A 22,856-nucleotide genomic window follows, 5' to 3' on the forward strand; every position below is an offset into this window, starting at 1 on the left:
CAGCAAAATATTTGTATCTTCCCTGGGCCCGAGAGATATTACGCCGGACTTCAGCTCAGAGGTCTTTTAACCGTTGAACGGACCCCTCTGCCCCTGGACAATCGGAATCCACCCGTGAAAACTCCCCAAAATGCGGATTAAACCCATAGTTAATCAGGAATGGGGACATGTTGGTGGACTGACTCACCCGGCTGTTAAAAGCGAATTCCGCCAACGGTAACGCATCACACCAATCCTCCTGTCTGGCGGAGGTCAGACACCTGAGAATTTGTTCCAGGGATTGATTGGTGCGTTCTGTCTGACCATTACTCTTCAGGTGATATGCCGACAAGAAGGAGAGCGAAATGCCCAATTTCATACAGAACGCCCTCCAAAATTTGGCCACAAACTGCACACCTTTCTCAGACAACATTCAGAGGTACCCCATGCAATCGGACCACATGCTGCACAAACAACCTTGACAATGTTTCTGCTGAGGGTAATGCTGCCAAGGGAATGAAATGGGCCTGTTTAGAAAACCTATCCACCACCACCCAGATCACGGTATTGCCCCTGGAAGGTCGGTAATAAAATCCATTGGAAAGGTGAGTCCATGGCCTATCAGGAACCGGTAAAGGTATGAGTTCCCCAGCTGGTCGGTTATGCATACTTTTGGAACGGGCACATATGCCACAAGCAGAAACAAATTCCTTGACATCGGACCTTAATGAAGGCCACCAAAAACCCCTGGCTACTGCCTCTCTAGTAGCTGTGATACCTGGATGAGCACTCAACCTAGACTCATGAAACTCCAGCAGAAGTCTAGGCCGCAAAGAATCCGGAACAAACAGTTTATCCCCTGGCCTGGTTTTCGGAGCTAGGGCCTGAGCCCTTAGAATTTCTTGTTCCAACTTAGTTGAGACCCCCGCCACTACCACCCCTGGGGGAAGAATGGAGGACGGCGGCTCAGGAGGAGACACTGGATCAAAACTTCTGGACAGGGCATCCGCTTTAACATTTTTGGACCCCGGTCGAAAAGTAATGGAGAACTGAAAGCCACTCATAAGCATCAAGAATAAAAAGGCTAGACTGGACTTTGCTACAAAACATCAAAAAAAGCCAGCACAGTTCTGTAAGAACATTCTTTGGACAGATGAAACCAAGATCAACCTCTACCAGAATGATGGAAAGTGAAAAGTAATGGTGAAGGCGTGGTACAGCTCATGATCCAAAGCATACCAGATCATCTGTAAAACACGGCGGAGGCAGTGTGATGGCTTGGGCATGCATGGCTGCCAGTGGCACTGTGTCACTAGTGTTTATTGATGATGTGACACAGGACAGAAGCAGCCAAATGAATTCTGAGGTATTCAGAGCCATACTGTGTGCTCAGATCCAGCCAAATGCAGCCAAACTGATTGGTCGTCGTTTCATACTACAGAGGGACAATGACCCAAAACATAAAGCCAAAGCAACCCAGGAGTTTATTAAAGCAAAGAAGTGGAATATTATTGAATGGCCAAGTCAGTCACCTGATCTCAACCCAATTGAGCATGCATTTCACTTGTTAAAGACTAAACTTCAGACAGAAAGGCCCACAAACAAACAGCAACTGAAAACCACCGCAGTGAAGGCCTGGCAGAGCATCAAAAAGGAGGAAACACAGCGTCTGGTGATGTTCAAGACTTCAGGCAGTCATTGCCAACAAAGGGTTTTCAACCAAGTACTAGAAATGAACATTTTATTTAGAATGATTTAATCTGTCCAATTACTTTTGGTCCCTTTAAAAACAGGGTGGCACATGTTAAGGAGCTGACACTCCTAAACCCTTCATCCAATTTTAATGTGGATACCCTCAAATGAAAGCTGAAAGTCTGAACTTCAACTGCACCTGAATTGTTTTGTTTAAAATTCATTGTGGTAATGTCTAGAACCAAAATTAGAAAAATGTTGTCTCCGTCCAAATACATATGGACCTAATTGTATATTTGTGCCTTTAATACTATCATGTGTTTATGAATACTCACCCGTGTTCTGAGTCCTGCCCTATAGGATAAGTCTGTATTTTTTTAATGTTTGTGCACTGATTGTTCAAATAAAATTTATATATTCTTTAACCCCTTCATGACCGGAGCTTTTTTCGGTTTTGCGTTTTCGTTTTTCACTCCCCTTCTTCCCAGAGACCTAACTTTTTATTTTTCCATCAATATGGCCATGTGAGGGCTTATTTTTGCGGGACAAGATGCAGTTTTGAACGACACCATTGGTTTTACCATGTTGTGTACTAGAAAATGGGGAAAAAATTCCAAGTGCAGTGAAATTGCAAAATAAGTGCAATCCCACACTTGCTTTTTGTTTGGCTTGGTTCACTAAATGCTAAAACTGACCTGCCATTATGATTCTCCAGGTCATTACAAGTTCATAGACACCAAACATGTCTAGGTTCTTTCTTATCTAAGTTGCTAAAAAAAAACTGCAAAGTTTGTTTAAAAAAAAAGACCCGTAGCGTCTCCATTTTTTGGGATCTCGGTTTGGGTGAGGGCTTATTTTTTGCACGCTGACCATGGCGTTTTTAATGACACCACATTTGTGCAGATACGATCTTTTGATTGCCGTTATTGCATTTTAATGCAGTGTCGCAGCGACCAAAAAACGTAATTCTGGCGTTTCGATTTTTTTCTCGCTACGCCGTTTAGCGATCGGGTTAATCTTTTTTTTATTGATAGATCAGGCCATTGTGATCGTTGCAATACCAAATATTTTTGTTTGATTTTTTTTTTGTGTTTTATTTTGAATGGGGCGAAAGGGGGGTGATTTAAACTTTATTTATTTTATATTTTTAAAACTATTTTTCTTTCACTTTTGGCATGGTTCAATAGCCTCCATGGGAAGCTAGAAGCTGCCATAGCTTGATCGGCTCTGCTACATAGAGGCGATGCTCAGATCTCCTCTATTTAGCAGAATTACTGCATTGCTATGAGCTCCGACCACAGCGTCACACTCATAGCAATGCTACAGATCGCTTGGAAAACCCTAGCATTCTGCAAGCTAATTACGCTTGCAAAATGCAAGTTTTTTGCAGGAATGCCGCATGCGGATTTCCCGCGGCAGGAATTGCCGTGTGCACATAGCCTTATGATTGTAATTTGCACCAAATCCTCTATATGATCTGCATATTAACATGTGCATGACCTACGGTCCTATATTTTTGTGATGTCTTACAATTTGTTCAACATCTGTTAATTCTATAACTGTTAGATTGATATAGACCCCATAGCAGGAACTCGCACCAGTCACCAGTACAGGTGATTTATGTCCCTAGCTATTAGATCTATGCCAACCTGTGAGTTAATAATTATTCAGGCCATCAGTCAGTGATATATAGGTTTCTATGTAGATGCAAATAAGTAAGGCTCTGTTCATACAGCTCACAATGAACATAAATAAAAGGTACCGTACATTTTCCCAGGTGTACATCAAGTGCATAGCCCCCCTCTCTGAATCAGGGCTGTGTAGTCACAGACAATTCTGGATGAAGTTGGTAGAAATGTATTGCTCAGGTTATAAAACAAAAAAATAAATAAATATCGTATAATAAGCTGAGAAACTTAAATTTAAACGTGTCTAAAGTGCTTTTTATAAAAAAACAGTGATAATTACATTGTTCTAGTGGCGATAAAAAATGGGATATTACCTCAACATTTATAAAGATGTCAAATCAGGAGTCGCATGAAAAAACTGGAAAAATGGAATCGATGGACCCAGCACCAATGCATGCAACTTTTTTTGCAGAATCTCTTTGTATTAAAAAGCCAAATTCCAACACTCACTGGGAACTCTCCTAGCATAAGTGAAGCCCAATAAAGGCTATAAACGTGTTCAGGATACTTGGCGAAAGACTATGGTGTGAACAAAGTAAACACACGGCCAGTGTTCCAGGTCCTAGCTACAAAGACTGAATTTTAAGAAAGCGTATTACATGGTACTCTACAGAAACAAGCCAGAACGTTATTCATGTTTATCTGACAGTATGTATTGAGCACTAAAGAAAAACGGCATGTGGAATTAGACCAAATTCAGATGGCTGTGTATCATGGGTCTCTTAACTGGAACTCGACAGCCACATAAGTCTATGAGGCTGTCAAGTCCGGGTCAGGCGACCAAGTCCTGAAGTCTCAGACTGGGAATGTTGGAAATGAGAAGCCAGCCTAAGTGATAACACACCACCCCATAGACAACAGTCTACGCATCATTACTTTATAGCAGCCAGCAACTCAAATGATATAATTATCAATGAAAACAATAATCCAATATTCTTTCCAAAAGATCATGTTTAAAAACGGTCTCTGCTGCTGCCACTTTGAACCTTGGCGCTAAAAGAAGGTGCTGACTTTCCATCACACACGTTCTTTGCAGGTAGTTCCATACCAGAATGGGCATATTCAGTAAAGGCGTACTGACTTACAGTGTTAGATGAGGTGGCTGCGGTAGACAACAAGGCAGCTCAGTGGCTGAGTGGTTAGCAATGCAGCGCTGGGGTCCTGGGTTCAAATCCCACCAAGGACAACATCTGCATGGAGTTTGTATGTTCTCCCTGTGTTTGTGTGGGTTTCCTCCGGGTTCTCTGGTTTCCTCCCACAGACATACTGATATAGGGAATCTAGATTGTGAGCCCCATCGGGGACAGCAATGATAATGTCTGTAAAGTGCTGTGGAATTAATGGTGCTCTATAAGTGGGTAAAATACCTTTAAGCAAATAGTATTTTAGAAACTTCCATCTAATTCTACATATTGGCTCTCATAACCGCCCCTTCTTATAGAAGCCCTACTGTCACCTGTCAGATCCTACTCTGACCCGCCATCTAACCCTGACACAGTCCATTCCCCTGCGACACTGCATCGTCCGCTGCTGGCTCTAGCAAAAGTTAATGTGGGATATCGATGTTCACTCTATGTCTACACCGTCATACCTCACCGTCCCTTCTGGAAAGGAGAAACATATTCAATAGGAAAGGATTGCCTAAACACTAAACTATGGCGATAGAACGACACCGTCGCACTCATCTGCACGTATAGCTAAGGTTTCTACGGATACTTCTTTTAAAGCAGCTCTTGCAGCCCTCGCAGGTGAAGACCCCATAATGCTTGCCGCTGGACTTGTCACCACATACAACACAATCCACTTGGATGCCAGGTCGCTCGTCATCGCCCTGCTCGGGGTCACTCATCCCTCCAGGCGGGGAGGCCTCATCCTCCTCGGAGTTTCTGGGGTAACCTTTCCCCATCCCATTAGTGTCTCCATTGGGGTCTCCCCAGCCCCCAGACACCATGGCCATAACAGCACCAAAAGTTGGGGAAAGAGCAGAACCCAAAGCTGAGCGCTCTCTAGGCAGCTGTGGGCATTATGGGGCGGCCAGGCTGGTGGCTGGCCACGGGGACAGTGTGAGGGGCTGGAGGTCAGGCTTCGGGGCCAGCACGGGCTGCTTGGGACACACAAACAGGACAGACCGGTCGAGTGGGAGCGAACAGGATGGAATGAGATCCAGCTGCCCCGAGGGCTGTTGTAGCTGTGACAGCCCAGCTACGGCGCGTCAGTAGGGGGCTCTCACTGGGCACAAGTTGGAGACGCCGGCAGCAGGGAGCTGCGTACCCCGGATGTGCCGTGTACAATGTGCTTGGTACACTGTAGTTCAGGGCTGAGTGCACGATCCTACCGCGCCCGGAGTCTCTGAGGAGGCAGCGACCAGAGCTCGGAGTGTGTGAGGCCCTCCTGGGGGGAACAGTTACCCGATGAGGCCCCGCACTGTGCGCCCCATGCCCAGTGCCCGGTCTGGAGTGCGGCCGATGGGAGCGGGAGGGCGGGCAGCTGGGGCACCTCCTACCATGTGACACCCGAGAGGAGGGTCCTGGGCAGAGGAGGGACTGGACGTCCGGAGGTGGGGGCACTCGCCTCGACTATGCAGAGGAATTACCTCACAGCTATACAGGTGCCTGTGTGCACGGGGCGTCACCTCAGACCAGGGCAAGATGGACGAACATGGCAGCAGTGCGCTGCTGAAGTCTCACCAGTGCCATAACAGAGGGGCAGCCAGGACCGTACCGTGTGCCATGTTCAGTCACAAGAACTTGCCACAGTCCCTAAACATGGCCGGCAGGCGGCTTCCTCCATGCACTCAGAATGAGATTTCTGTACAAAATCATTTTTTGTACACGTCTATTATACATGTCCTCATTGTGAAGGTGTCTGAAAGCATAATTCCAGAATAAGTTCATCTTTATCCTGTATATTTTATGTGCAAGGGACCAGGGTGCTTGCTGACTTCTTGCTCAGTGGACTCTGTTCGTGGACTGTAGCTTTAAGTGACTCAGCCATAACTACTACACCGTGCCACCTTGTTACACTCCGGTAAACGGTGGGTCTTATGGGGTGTTCCCGGTATACGGCGGGTCTTGTGGGGAGTTCCCAGTATACTGCAGATCTTGTGTCGTGTTCCTGGTATATAGAAGGTCTTGTGGGGTGCTCCTGGTATACAACAGGTCTTGTGGGGTGTTCCCGGTATACAGCAGGTCTTGTGAGGTGCTTCCCGTATACAGGAGGTCTTACTGGGTGTTACCGGTATACAGCTGGTCTTATGAGGTGTTCCCGGTATACAGCATGTCTTGTGGGGTATTCCAGGTATACTGCAGGCCTTGTCAGGTATTTCCGGTATACTGCAGGCCTTGTGGGGTGTTCCCAGTATACGGCAGGTATTGTGCAGTGCTCCGGTATGTGGCAGGTGATGTGGGGGTGCTCTCGGTATTCGGCGGGTCTTGTGGGGAGTTCACGGTATACAGCAGGTCTTGTGGGCGTTTGTCATATATCGTAGGTCTTGTGAGGTGTTCACAGTATACAACAGGTCTTGTGGGGTGTTCCTGGTATATGGCAGGCCTTGTGGGGTATTCTAGGTATGCAGCAGGGTCTTAATGGGTGTTCCCGGTATTTGGCAGGTCTTGTGGACTGTTCCCGGTATACAGCAGGTCTTGTGGGGTGTTCTCGGTATGAGCTGAGTGTACCAGGTTACCTTAGGCATTACCAATACAGTACCCACACAGCAGCATCAGTACCTATAACACTCTATGCATTTTACATCATACCATATAAATACAATACAACCACAGGTATTCACACTACAATTGTTGTCTTCAGGTGTAGTTACACGACAGTCTCTGTCATACCCTTACACAGACTGTTACATGCGTCACTTATTCGGGCACCAGGATGCACAATGGAAAAAAAGCAAGATGGTGGAGCAGAGTGATGGGGTGATGTTCGTTAGATACCTTGGATCCTGGTATCAAGTACCACATATCTAAACTTTGTACAAGTGCTCTACTTCATGGCTGTGGTATTTCCCAATGACGTGCCCTCTTTTAACAGGATAATGTCTCCACAACACTACAAAACTGGTTCACAAATTGTTTATGAAATGTATGTATACACAGTAGGTAATATGAAGAGATGTGTTAGCTGAGTGATTCTCTGTGAATGCGTCTTGTGTGGGTGGTAGCATTGACCCAGGGAAGTGATGTGAAATGTTTAGTGTAATTAATGATTTGAGCACATTTTTATGGTTACCCTGGAAACACCGATATTTATTGTCCTAAATATAAAATAAGTTGTGAATATGAAAGAGATGTGTCAGGTGATCGCTGCCACATCTGTAATGCCAGTATGTGTGAGGTGTGCAGACTTTCTACATGGGTGTCGTCAGGTCAAGGCTGCTAGTATAGTAGCAGGCTGTTACTGTCCAAAATGGTGACTACTATTGGGTGCATGAAGCTGAAAACAAACTGGGGTTATATCTGCAAATCCAGATGTGACTGGACCAAGAATCCACATGTAAATCAAGATGTGATCGACCCGGGAATCCACTGGACGTTATTGATTCTAGAATTCACACGCAAATCTGGATGTAGCTGACCTCAAAATTTACCCCAAAAATTGATACCCAAATCTGGACGTGACAAGCTCAAGAATTCACGCACAAATCTGGACTTAAATGGCAACTTATCTCCTTTGAGAACAATAGGATCAGGCATTAAAATTCAACATGTCCGAGCCTTCTTTTCCATGACCTCGTCTGTTACGGGGAGAGTCTGTAGGGAGTCGTGCAAATCAGGCAGCGACAGGTCTTGTAGTGATTGCGTTTTCACGCTGCTTATCTGTAATGTATGGGAAGAGGTTAGTAAAGTGCCAGCTCCATCGCGGGATGAACTTATCACCTTCAGACGCCACTTACCTGTCAGTGCAGGACCTTCCTGGCAGGGACCCCCTCAAAACAACACCTACCTCTCCCCAGTTTACAGTAGGGTGCACATCAAACTTGATAAGTCTTGTTTCTCGAGTTACAATTTCCAAGTTCTCGGCAATGGGAGAAGATTATATATCTGCATCTAATTATCACATTGATGCCAGAAGATGGTGACAGCTCTTTCCAAGCGTACAATTAATTTTGCATGGTGGAACAAGTGGTTGAAAAGATGCACTTTCCGTACTTGTATTTAACCCTTCACATATACTGATAATACACGTGCGCTAAAAAGTAGTTTTCTCATCACACTTTTATGTACAAAAAGCACAGAAACTCCTCTGTGAGCTCAAAAGGCTGATCTGACACGTGCACATTGTAGTATTCAGAGCCTCCATTGCAAAGTCCATACCGGAAACCCGTCGGACCCTTTTATATGAGTACACTACAAAAGTGATAAGATGTTTGGGCCAAATCACTTGCAATGTAGCCCACCTTAACAGAGCCCTGCAAACCTCTTCTAAAGTGCCAGCATTCCTTTCACCTTCCACGGCTAAATCATGATTGTGGCATGATGAAAGCATGTCGTCGTGGCAGTGAACAAAGTGCTCAGAAGTGGCACTGGAAAGGCTGTCAGCTAGGAGGCTATTTCCAGGGCACAGACTACCGACCTGCAAATCTTTTTACTCAACTATACTTCCAATATAAAGGCTCACTCTCTAGGGTTATATTTCCCTGGCCAAAGGCAAAGAAAAAGAATGTGATTCTACAAAGGGAAGAAAAAAAGCTTCATTCAAAAAAATCAAAATGCCCCCACATTTCCTTCATAACTTCCTTACGAGGCCAGACTGCCACGACCTCCATACATAGCACACAGCATAATTCAGGATGTCACTGGCTGTGAATGGGGCCCTTTCAGAGCCAGCACACAGAGCTGCTTGTTCAGTGAAGCACCACTTTCTGGGGCTTACGCTAATGGCGGACCCCCCCTTACTATTGCTTTGCTCCCTTCAGCTGGCAGGCACAAGAAAAGCTGAGGACAGCCAGTTGTCCAGCAGTGTTTTACAGCCTGAGATGCCACAGCTGTCCTTTCACCAGGAGACACTTTTGGTGACCAGAATTTCGGAGGGCAAATTAATTTTTATTTTTCAAAGGAGAAGAACAATGGAAGTTATGTAATACTGTATGGAAGAAGGAATGAATGTAAAAACTCTTACTGTTTCTCTTACAGGAAAGATGTATATCTTTGTACCGTGTTAGCCAGTAGATAGAAAAATATTCAGAACTGAGAGTCCTCAGTGGTTGATACCTTTTAATGGCTAACTGAAAAGATGGTAACACATTGCAAGCTTTCAAGACTACTCAGGTCTCTTCATCAGGCATTGACTAATACAACATCTGAAGAATCACATATATATGCACAACACAGCACAGAAAAAATGCAATAGATAAGACAAGTGACCGTGAAGCAGAATTATCATTATGGGATAGGGAGAAACATAAATATTGGACCAGTTCATAGATAAGGAGTCTGGATGTTTTATTGTCCTCTGATTGGGGTCTCCTAATGTGTTGTGATGCCCCCACAAGGTCTTAGGAGCAAATTCCTTAATTGATGTAAAAAGACATAAATCCATGCGACACATTCATTCCAGCACTGAGAGTGTCAAAGGTCGTCATAAATTTATACTCCCAGACCCTCCTGTCTCTCTGAGACGTGAAGTTACTTTTCAATACCAGTAATTTCATATCCATGGTGTTGTTGTGATCAGGCATACAAAAATGTTTTGCCACAGGTAGATCCATTCTTTTTTCTCTTATCGTGTGACGATGAGCATTCATCCTTGTTCTAAGCTTTTGCCCTGTCTCTCCCACATACAGACCCCCAGTTGGACATTTAGTACAAATAATTAAGTACACCACATTAGATGTAATGCAGCTGAAAGTATCTGGGATCTTGTAGTCCTGATGTGAATTGGGGATCTTTATCGTGTCCGTGGTCATTATAAATGGACAGGTTTTACATTTTTTTCTGGTTGCAAGGAAAGGTTCCTGCAGCTGTTGGAGAGGACAGGGAGCTTCTGACAATGATGCTTCTTAGATTTGGGGGCTGCTTAAAGCACAGTAGTGGGGGTCTGGAAAAATGCATTTTTTCTGTGCTGTGTTGTGCATATATATGTGATTCTTCAGATGTTGTATTAGTCAATGCCTGATGAAGAGACCTGAGTAGTCTTGAAAGCTTGCAATGTGTTACCATCTTTTCAGTTAACCATTAAAAGGTATCAACCACTGAGGACTCTCAATTCTGAATATTTTACTGTTTCTCTTATTCATTCTCATCTGGACTATTGTAACTCTCTACTAATCGGTCTCCCTCTTACCAAACTCTCCCCTCTCAAGTCTGTCCTGAATGCTGCAGCCAGGATTATATTCCTCACCAATCGTTATACTGATGCCTCTACTTTGTGCCAGTCATTACACTGATTACTCATCCACTCCAGAACTCAGTATAAACTTATTACCCTCACCCACAAAGCACTCCACGGCTCAGCAACACCCTGTTGAGGGCAGAGCAGAATACTGCAGTAAGCAGGTGCTAGACCTCTCCCGGATCCTGCGTACTGCAGGACTCTGCTCTTACCTCAACAGGGCAGAGCAGTGCGCCTGCGCAGGAGCCACGACAGGAAGGAAAGAAGAGGACGGCATCGTATGAAGATGGGAGGCGCCTGACCGGACTGCGACACCCATCGGACCGTACGCCGGGGTGAGTATAATCTAACTCTTTTTTCTTATCTATCAGGTTACATCGTGGGCTTATCTACAGCATTACAGAATGCTGTAGATTAGCCCCTGATGTCGATGCCAGCAGCTCATATTCGAAAAAAGGGTGACAGATTCCCTTTAAGCTGATAACCTTTTCATGCAGCATTACAAGAACACCCGATTCTTACACTTTGGCTGGTCTGAAAAATGAAAGCAATTGTTACCATCTACCTTCCGTGTCTCTCCTTTTCCTCATAGATTGTAAGCTTGCGAGCAAGGCCTCTTGGTATCTGTTTTGATCTATGTGATTATTGCTATGCTGTAATGTCTATTGTCTGTACAAGTCCATTCTAAAATGTAAAGTGCTGCGGAATATGTTGGCGCTATAGAAATAAAATAATTATCAATATAAATATCATCCACCGTAAAGGAAAACTCTGACAACTGTGACACAAGTTTTGACCAGACTAATATCTATGTAGCTATTGTACTGGGCCTCTTAATTAATGACTTGCAGTTTCTCATCTGGCTCCATTCCCCCTAGTGAATAACATTCAGCCTCATTGTCCCCTGTGCATAACATCCAGCCCCATTGCCTCCAGTGAATAACATCCAGCCCCACCACCCTGCGTGAATAACAACCAGCTCCATTGCCCTGGGTGAATAACATCCAGCCCCACTGTCCCCGATGCATAACATCCAGCTCCATCCCCTTGGGTAAATAATATCCAGCCCTACTGCCCCCGGGTGAACAAATATTCAGCCCCAACGCCCCCAGTGAATAACATCCAGCCCCAGTGCCCCTGGTGAATAACATCCACTCCCATCAGTGGGCCGGCTCCAGGTTTTAGGGGCTAGTGGACCCATTTAAAACATACCACAATTCATGATGCACAGATACGGCAGAGAAATCTATAGTGCAATCCCAAAGATCTCACTTACTTCTTACTTTCTATTAATTCTATAATAGCTCAGAAACCGGACAATATAGTCCTTCATACAGTAATATGGGCACCACATACTGCTCCATATAGAATAATGAGCCCTATAAATTGCTCGATACAGAATAATGTACCTCATATATTGCTCCATACAGAATGGGCCCCATATAATGCTCTATACAGAAGACTCCATATAATACTCCATGCAGTAAATGATGAGCCCTATATAATGCTCCCTAGAGTATAATGACCCACATATATTTCTGCATACATAATGAGCCCCATATAATGTTCCATACAGTATATGATGGGCCCTAAATATTGCTCCATACAGAATGGGCCCCAAATAATGCTCCATACAGAATAGGCTCCATATAGTGCTCCATGCAGTATATGATGATCCCCATATAATGATCCATATATAAATAGGCCCCATATGATGCTCCAGTATATGATGGTCCCCATATAATGCTCCATATATAATAGGCCCCATATGATGCTCCAGTATACGACGGGCCCCATATGATGCTCCAGTATATAATGGTCCCCATATAATGCTCCATATATAATAGGCCCCATATAATGCTCCAGTATATGACGGGCCCCATATGATGCTCCAGTATATGGCAGTTCTCTTACGATGCTTCAGTATATGATAAGCCCCATATGATGCTTCAAATATGAAGGGCCCCATATATTGCTGCAAACATAAAAAATATGAAATACCCACCTCTCCTCACTGGCTGCTGCTCTGCTCCGGACTCCTCAGCGTCGACGTCCTCTGGCTCTCTGCATTGTAACTGCTCAGGCAAAGTGTACACACTAGTCACGTCATCGCGCCCTCTGACCTCAAACATTAGAGTCGGAAGACGCCGCAGCGGTGGAACAGGGAGAGTTAAGCGCGCTGGTGTCCCGAACGGAGAGAGTGCCCCATCTCTGTAATGCAGGTATACGGATGCAGTAATGCAAAGGCGCAGAGCAAGGGTTAACAAGAGTGCGGTTTAATTAACAATAACGAACTCCTAGCAGGGAGATAACAGGAAGGGGGAAAACAGGTTAAACAGTGTAATTGTGGTTCAACATAACAGTCCTTCTATCAACTTTATTTTATCGTTACTCAGCTGTCCTTTAGTCGCTTGCAGTCCGATAGATAATGGCATGCTGGTGGAGGCCGACACTGAGTCTTCAGGCTTTCCCGCCCAACACACAGTCACGCTTCGGGCGGCAACGGGCTGTCTCCGATTTTGCCTGCTGAGCCACTAGTCCATTGAACTGCAGAGCTGAAGTTTGAAGTTCCGCACAAGTCTCTACTCGGCGTGTGCTCCCCTGTGCACCCACCAACTGGATGCACACACCACAATGTCTCACTTGGCACTCGTCCCTCGGTACACCCGCTGGTACCTGAATACCTGCACCGCGCTGCTTCACTCGGCGCCTGTCTCTCTGTGTGCCCAAAGGTACCCAGGAGTCCTCACTGACCCAGTCCCGGGTCTCTGTGCTTCAACTCACTCCACAGCGTGCAGCCCGTCCCTACTCTCTCTTCCCTCCGGCGGGAACTCTCTGGCTCTTGCCACGCCAGACTCTCCCCCTCCTTTCAGGTCATGGGTTCTTCACGCCTTCCCTTTCATTCCCCTCTGCAACTCAGGACACGGCCTAGGCAGTTCTGGACCCGACGTCTCAAGGGTACCCACAGCCCGGTCCTCTTCCTTGCACCTCCTCAGGGCCCTAACACTTGCCCAGGTGCTGATGCCGGCCCTGCCCATTGCCCTTGGTGAGCATCATCCAGCCTCATTGCCCTCTGTGAATAACATCCAGCACTATTTCCCCCGGTGAATGACATCCAGTCCCATTGCATCTAGTGTATAACATCTGGCCCCATTGACCCCGGTTTATAACATCCGGCCCCTTCGCCCCAATGTATAACATCCAGCCCCATTGCATCTAGTGTATAACATCCAGCCCCATTCCATCTAGTGTATAACATCCAGACCCTTCGCCCCAATGTATAACATCCGGCCCCATTGCCCCTGTTGTATCACATCCGGTTTTTTAATAGGAGCCACTGGTGTAAGAAGTCAGTTAATTACATTTCTTACCCGCCCAATATTCCTTATCACCTGTGAGTTGTTATTATTGAAAAGTGGAATTATAGAAGTGTACAGATAAATGCAAAAAAACAAAAGGTAAAAGTAGGACCAAATAAACAAAAATAAATAACAAATAAACATGGCGCAAAAGCTCTAGTGATCCCCTGCCCTTCCCAGATACTCTTCTCCCCACACAATAAGAAGACCCCCTTACAGACGTTTATAATAAAATGGCAAGAAAGAGCGTCCAACAAAGTAATAGCAGCATGAGGATGAAATAATAAAAAAGTCAATATAATACATGAAATATTATCATTTTTGCCCACTCTCTCAGAACATTCAGAAGGCTCCCCCAAAAAAAGAAAAGAAATGGCAAGTTTTCTCTATTGGCCAATGGGAAAAATGTACTATTTTCTTTTACAAATAAAAAATGTTAATATAAAATGAAACATGAATCAGAAATGAAAACGAATGCAACATAAATCCTGATTGGTACAACGGGTTGTTTTTCTGTTGACTCCTTGCCCTGCTATAAAGGGCCCTGTCACAATTATAACCTGCTCTCATACCTCTTACACGACCAACTTACTTGACTTTGCCTGGTATAAATGACCTAGATGCTTTAATTAGCTCACTAATTTTTTTTTTTTTGGACGGAAGCATTGGGAAAAGGAAATAAATTAACCGAGACTCAGGAATAAAATCCCAAATTGAAGTTGGGTTAGATAATGTAATGAAGAGGTGATGTGCTGCAGGAAGTTAATTTCCTGGAAGGTACATGGAGGGGATAATGGAATGGGCCACATGGGATTGTGGCACCTAAATGAGTATGAGTTTTATGGTTTAGTATCCCTAGTTAGTAAATCAATAATTGTCACAGTTTTCTATCCCATTAGGTGTAATGTTTGTGAGGTAATTCTGCTGGTCACTCAAGGGGCTCGGCCCTAACCATATTAACAGTGGCTCGTGATCCTTGATTGGCTGAGTCCGTCTAACTGGACCTTGGTGCTAATTGGACGCTATTCTGGCAGCAAAGTGGACTAGTTATATGCCCTCAGGATTTTGGATCACCTCAGCAGCTGTTTAGCATCTGGAAGAGACACACCATGGAGGCACTCCTAGAACAGTTTAGGGATCGTGTGTCTTAGACTGGCTGAGGACCTGCCTTGCTATCCCTCCTGCCCATGACCCTCCAGCTGCTGCCCCTGTTACCGATGCTTCCCTGTAGGACGCTGTGATAGTTGTTGAATTGGGACCGCTTAAGTCTCTGGCGACCCGGGCGAGGAGGAAGATGAGGTCGTGCGATGTTTATTCGCCGTCGGTGTCCCCAGGATGGAAGCAAAGAGGCCGTAAGAAGAAGGAGCATCAGCAGCAGACGGCAGCACAGGCCATTTACCCTGCACTGTGACATCACGAAAAGGCCGCCCCCCCGCTATCGCGGGAACACGATCGAGATCTTATACAGCATCAGAGGGCTGGTCGGGCCTGAAGACTTGGCATGAGTCCTGCTGCTGGAGCTTGTGGGGCGGAGAGCAGATACATCAGCAGGCCCTTCCTGCGGTGCTGCACACAGTCGGTGAGACCCGCACAGCCAGGAGCGCGGGTGCGGAGAACACACCACTCTGGAATCAGCATGCAGCTGCTGACCCCTCGCTCTGGTCCCTCGGTGGCACAGGCCTGGCTGTTACCAGAGGTCATGACTGAGGAGGTGGGAGCAGCACGACAGCGAAGGGGTTCGGATGACTAATGGTCCAGAGATGGGAGCCGGCCCCATGGACAACAGGACGCGGGACGTGGTGAGATGTATCCTATGGTAATTAGTGATGATGGGGAGGTGGAAGAGGGGCTCTACTCATTGATTCAGAGAGCTGTTCAATAAGCCATAGGAGGCAAGCAGTTAGATAGTGGGTTGAATAGCCTTGTGGGGGGGTCACATAGGTCCCCTAATATTGCTGCTTCTCTATTAAGAGGCTATGACTTGCCATGTATCCCCCTCGGTTTTCATTTAGCGGAGGGGATTAAGGAGAGGATTTGGTGCCAGGAATATGTGGATATCTTCTCTCTTCTGTCCACCTCTAAAACTCCAAACGTTGCTTTATCTTAAGATAAAGCAGATCTGGATTCAGATAAACGCCGTAATCCTAGGTAATTTCTGTCATGGTTACAAGCGTTTTCAATCTATCCAGCGGTGCTTGGGGAGAAAGAATCAGGTCTATGTACAGGCCTGTTCCAGCATGTTGAAATAATCCTAGAGGCTTACAGACACTTTGGTGGCTTCGATTGGCTAACTTATGACAAGTTATTCCGTCAGAAGTTGGCTGTACACCACAATATAGTTTATGGAGTCAAGGATGTGGGTCTCTGGATTAGTCTCATGCTCCCTCAGCGTCAGTCATTTCAGAGGTCAAACAACACGCAAACTGCGAGAAAAGGCTGCAAATGGCCGAACACATGTCACTTCAGACATGAGTGTTCATTTTGTGGGGGCTCCCATTCCGCCGCCAAATGCTTCAATAAATTTTGTATTAGCCAGCAATCCGGGTCACCCAGTGATACTAACAGCCAAGGGTCGGACTCCAGTGAGTCTAACCACAGACACCGTTGCTAGACATATTTCCAAACCGGGCGAAAACTTGGTCAATAATTGAGAGGTTTTTAACCGTTTTTTAGTTCCGGAGTTTTTAGGAAATGGTTGCAGGTGTTTTGATAACCTTTGTTTGCTTTTTTTCGCATAAGGTCTCGGTTGAGAGGTATATTTTTAAGGAATTATCGCTGGACATATACAGTTGTGGCCAAAAGTATTGACACCCCTGCAATTCTCTCAGATAATACTCAGTTTCTTCCTGAAAATGATTGCAAACACAAATTCTTTGTTAGTATAATCTTCATTTAATTTGTCTTAAATGAAAAAACACAAAAAGAATTGTCCTAAAGCCAAATTGGATATAATTCCACACCAAACATAAAAAAGAGGGTGGACAAAAGTATTGGCACTGTTCGAAAAATCATGTGATGCTTCTCTAATTTGTGTAATTAACAGCACCTGTAACTTACCTGTGGCACCTAACAGGTGTTGGCAATAACTAAATCACACTTGCAGCCAGTTGACATGGATTAAAGTTGACTCAACCTCTGTCCTGTGTCCTTGTGTGTACCACATTGAGCATGGAGAAAAGAAAGAAGACCAAAGAACTGTCTGAGGACTTGAGAAACCAAATTGTGAGGAAGCATGAGCAATCTCAAGGCTACAAGTCCATCTCCAAAGACCTGAATGTTCATATGTCTACCGTGCGCAGTGTCATCAAGAAGTTTAAAGCCCATGGCACTGTGGCTAACCTCCCTAGATGTGGACGGAAAAGAAAAATTGACAAGAGATTTCAACGCAAGATTGTGCGGATGTTGGATAAAGAACCTCGACTAACATCCAAACAAGTTCAAGCTGCCCTGCAGTCAGAGGGTACAACAGTGTCAACCCGTACTATCCGTCGGTGTCTGAATGAAAAGGGACTGTATGGTAGGAGACCCAGGAAGACCCCACTTCTTACCCCGAGACATAAAAAAGCCAGGCTGGAGTTTGCCAAAACTTACCTGAAAAAGCCTAAAACGTTTTGGAAGAATGTTCTCTGGTCAGATGAGACAAAAGTAGAGCTTTTTGGGCAAAGGCATCAGCATAGAGTTTACAGGAGAAAAAAGAGGCATTCAAAGAAAAAAACATGGTCCCTACAGTCAAGCATGGTGGAGGTTCCCTGATGTTTTGGGGTTGCTTTGCTGCCTCTGGCACTGGACTGCTTGACCGTGTGCATGGCATTATGAAGTCTGAAGACTACCAAAAAATTTTGCAGCATAATGTAGGGCCCAGTGTGAGAAAGCTGGGTCTCCCTCAGAGGTCATGGGTCTTCCAGCAGGACAATGACCCAAAACACACTTCAAAAAGCACTAGAAAATGGTTTGAGAGAAAGCACTGGAGACTTCTAAGGTGGCCAGCAATGAGTCCAGACCTGAATCCCATAGAACACCTGTGGAGAGATCTAAAAATGGCAGTTTGGAGAAGGCACCCTTCAAATATCAGGGACCTGGAGCAGTTTGGAAAAGAAGAATGGTCTAAAATTCCAGCAGAGCATTGTAAGAAACTCATTGATGGTTACCGGAAGCGGTTGGTCACAGTTATTTTGGCTAAAGGCTGTGCAACCAAGTATTAGGCTGAGGGTGCCAATACTTTTGTCTGGCCCATTTTTGGAGTTTTGTGTGAAATGATCAATGTTTTGCTTTTTGCTTCATTCTCTTTTGTGTCTTTTCATTTAAGACAAATTAAATGAAGATAATAATACCAAAGAATTTGTGATTGCAATCATTTTCAGGAAGAAACTGAGTATTATCTGACAGAATTCCAGGGGTGTAAATACTTTTGGCCACAACTGTAGCTGGCCCATTTTTGGAACCTTCATTTCAGAAGTTCAGGGTATCCCTGCTGGGGGTGGTGCCCAAGAAGGACCCAGGAGCATTTCGGGTGATACATCACCTATCGTATCCTCCGGGCGGATCCTTGAACGACGAGGTCGTGGATTTTCCGGCAACGGTGACTTATACTTCTTTTGATGCTGCCATTTCCCTTTTCCAGAGGTTCGGAGTTGGTTGTCTGTTGGCTAAGGCAGATATCAAATCTGCATTTCGGCTTTTGCCTGATTGCCCTAATCGCTTCCATTCATTGGGTTTTTGTTTTCGTGTGAAGTTCTTCTGCGATAAATGCCTACCGATGGGCTTCAGCTTGTCATGCTTCTATTTCGAATCGCTTTCTTCATTTTTACAATGGGCGATGGAACATACCACAATGGTGGGAGGCTTATCCATTTGGATGATTTTTTGTTTTTCTGCCTCCCGAACTCGAGCGACTGTGATACTTTATTATGTACATTTTGTCAGCTGATGTCTTCTTCTTACTTTGGTGTTCCACTGGCGGAAGACAAAACGGTGGCGCTGGTGGAATGTTTGGAGTTTCTGGGCATCGTTATCGACTTGGCTCGCATGGAGCTTAGATTGCCACAGGATAAAGTTATTACTCTCCATGCTACGATTTTGGAGGTTCTCCAGAAGGAGAAGTTCACGCTGAAACAGCTGCAATCCTTGTTGGGGAAGTTGAACTTTGCACTGAAGATCATGCCCATGGCAAGAAAGTTTTGTTGCCGATTGTACAACTGTACTAAAGGGTTGTCTTCACCCTTTGCGCATATTCAGATTTCGAAAGCACCTCGATCCGATCTGGAAGTATGGTTGCAATTTTTGGAGACTTTTAATGGACGGTGTTACATTCAGACACCGTTTATTGAAGCACCAGCTTTGGGTTTATCTACCAACTCGGTTTGGGATTCGGGTTTCGTGGTGTCCTGGAACTGCCAATACGTTCAAGAATGGTGGCCGCCAGGCAGTTCCTTCGCGAGGAACCGGATGTTTTTGAAAATTTTTGCCATTTTGGTTGCAGTTTTCGTGTGGTGTCCACAGTTATCAAATCGGCGGTTTCGGCTTCATTCTGACTGAAGAGCGTTGTGCTGGCCATCAATGCGCTGGCCTTGCCTTGTGCTCGTGTTTCTAGACTTCTTAGGAAATTGGTTTTGGTTTGTTTGCAATGGAATTTGTGGTTGAAAGCTAGTTTGGTGGATGCTACATGCAATGGATTAGATAGATACTTGTTTGTTCAAAATTTGTCATCACATTTACAGGAAAGGCCAGACATCGATGGGGAAGAGTTTCCGTGTCCGCAGGAAATGTTGGAGCTACTGCGGACGTGATGTTGGATTATATTCGGAAGTTGGTTTCACCTTCGACTTGGGCAGCATACACTGCTGCGTGGCATGAATGGTGTTTTTTTTGTGGCTCACATAATGTGGAGCCTGTCGTGGTTGATTCGGCTTTGACCTTATGGTATCTTCAAGGTCTTGTGGTTAAGAAGTACAGCTACTCTCGTATTCACAAATCTTTATCTGGTATATCCTTTTTCCTAAAATTACATGGGAGAGTTTCGTTGCCCTCATTATTTCCCGTTAAGAAATTTATGAAAGGTTTTCAAAAAACAGCACTTTTGTCCCGAAGGGAAGAGGCCTATTTCATCTCATATGTTGTTGGACTTGAATGTTTTAGAAATAGTTTGTTTTAATAAATTTCAGTGCTTCCTCTTTAAATCATGTTTTTGTTTGGCTTTCTTTGGGGCATTTAGAGTGAGTGAATTAGTTAGCTGGAGCACCCGTTGCGTTTGGGTATTTCCATTCAGGATGTTCAACTCCACACCTCAGATATTTGTTTGTTCCTTCGTGCATCAAAAATGGATCAGAAGGGCAGAGGGACTTTAATTTCAAAATGGTTTTATTGAAATTTAAAACTTTAGAAAACAGTATACTTAGAAACATATTCCCTCGCAGGGTAATTTTTAACATATCATGACAAACATATAACTTATAGAGGGAAAGACAAGACAATTACAACAAGAGGATAAAACAGTAGGGAAAAGAAACATTAAATCCATAGTGTACATTATAGTAACTTTAGTATTTTTTCAATAGCCTAGCTTTAATGGTTGTTTCAGTCCGACCTCAACTGCACCATGAACCAAGGACAAACATATAATGATTATATACTTTAGTTCTAAGTCTAGATCCAACTCTCTACCTCCACAGTCAGGAGATGTTACGGTGATATGCGCAAGATATGATCCATTTGTGTATTTGATTTCAAATCCATCCATGGCCCCCAATCTTAAAGAACTGATCCCACATGTCGTTTCTAGTAGCTTCAATGCGTTCATAGAACATAATATTGTTCATCTTTTCTTTAACAAGTAATAATGATAACGTTGGTGATTTCCATTTTGCTGCTATATGAATTTTAGTAGCCATGAAAAGGAAGTTTACCAATCTATGGAGACCTCTAGGAAGAGACAGGTGTTTTGCCCCAAGAAGAAAAACCAGAGGTTCTAGAGGAATTTTCCTGCCTGTCAATTGATCTACTATGAGTTTCACTCTATGCCAGAGGTCCGAGACCGCCGGACAAGTCCACCAGATGAGTTTCATATCCCCTGGTAGACCACAGCCCCGATAACACAGAGCTGATATATTTGGGTATATACTGTGAAGTTTAGTTGGAACGAGAATGTCCTGTGGAGAACCTTCAGTGAAGTCTCCACAAGGGATGATTCGTGACTTCCCTTGGACAATGTATCACAACAATATCTCCAATCCTCTAGTGGCAAATCAAATCCCATCTCCTCCTTCCATTGTATCATAAATTTAATTTTTTTCTCATCGTGAGGTGGGTTAACAATTGAGTATATTAAAGATATAGCTCCTTTTCCCATTGGATCACTAATGCATTTTTGTTCAAAACTAGACCCACATAGGGGTTGTTTATTTGGGAGAAGACTATTGGCAAAGTGGAGGACCTGACTTATACGCATGACCTCTCTAACTGGGGGTTCATATTTTCGAATAAATTCCGGTCTATCTAGTAAAATATTAAATGGAGAGCACAAATGTTTAAATGTAGTTATCCCTCATAAGATCCACCATGCGAAGATGTTTGGGTTGAGGCCTGGTAAGAACATCGGGTTGCACACACTGGAGGTCGACGGGGAAGGTTCAGATTGTAGCTTATATTTAAATCTAGCTTTCCTCCAAAGAATAAGAGAATGGGCTGTAAAGGGAGCCGTTAAAGTTATACCTTTTGGAATTTTCTCTGTGGACCACATCAGGCCAGGTAATGAGAATGGTTTAATGAGATGTGACTCTAAGTGGACCCATCTTGGTTTATTGTTTTGGGAACAGATATTTGTCAATTGTGCTATTTGGGCGGATTTAAAATAAAGTGCAAAATTTGAAAGTGATATACCCCCTAGTCTTTATGCAAAAACACTACTTTTTGTGAAATTCTGGCTTTCTTTCCTAGCCACATGAATCTAGTAATAGCAGAGTGGGCAGAGGGACTTTAATCCGGATCAAGGCGATTCCCTGGTTCCTTGATTTGTCCACATTTACATAGTCTGGCGGGTGAAACAAAACCATATAGAACAAATAAAGACCCCAAATGAGTCATGAACTTTATAGTACTGACTTAGAAGGGATCTTAAATGGTCACTCCAATATAGCATATCACCCGCCGGACGTATATCAAACATCACAAGAAAAAGGGAGTACACGTCCAATATTACAAATAGATGTCAAATTTATTTACCACATAAATAGTACAAAATGGTACTGACATAACAAATATATATATACAATACATATACACTGTGTTCCAAATTATTATGCAAAAAATATTTCCTCATATTTTCTCTAAATTACCTATATGAATTGCAGTCATTGTTATTTTCCAGTCATCTAATATTCTAGTATAATTGCAATGTTTTTGAACAAACTGCCTATGAAAACAGTATATTTTTAAAAATAAGAAACACTCAAAGTGCATGTTCCAAATTATTATGCACAGCAGAGTTTTCAACCTTTTTATTTTTATTTTGTACAAAAAAATGGTCAATTGTGAAATTATAAGCATTATCAGCTTATTACAAAATGAAATCAAACAGTTTTCAAGTCAAAACTTTATTCTAGGTGATGTTACATTTGCACATAGGACCCCTTGTTTGAAAGAAGCTTCTGAACTCTCTCGTCCATTGAATTTGTCAGTTTTTGGATGGTTTGTGCTTCAATTGTTTTGCATGTGGACAGAATACCCTCCCAGAGCTGTTGCTTAGATGTGAACTGCCTCCCACCATCATAGACACTCCTTTTGATGATGCTCCAGAGGTTCTCAA

The sequence above is a fragment of the Dendrobates tinctorius genome, unplaced genomic scaffold (genome assembly GCF_039654945.1).
Source record: "Dendrobates tinctorius isolate UK_male_01 unplaced genomic scaffold, ASM3965494v1 ptg000019l, whole genome shotgun sequence".
Lineage (NCBI taxonomy): Eukaryota > Metazoa > Chordata > Amphibia > Anura > Dendrobatidae > Dendrobates > Dendrobates tinctorius.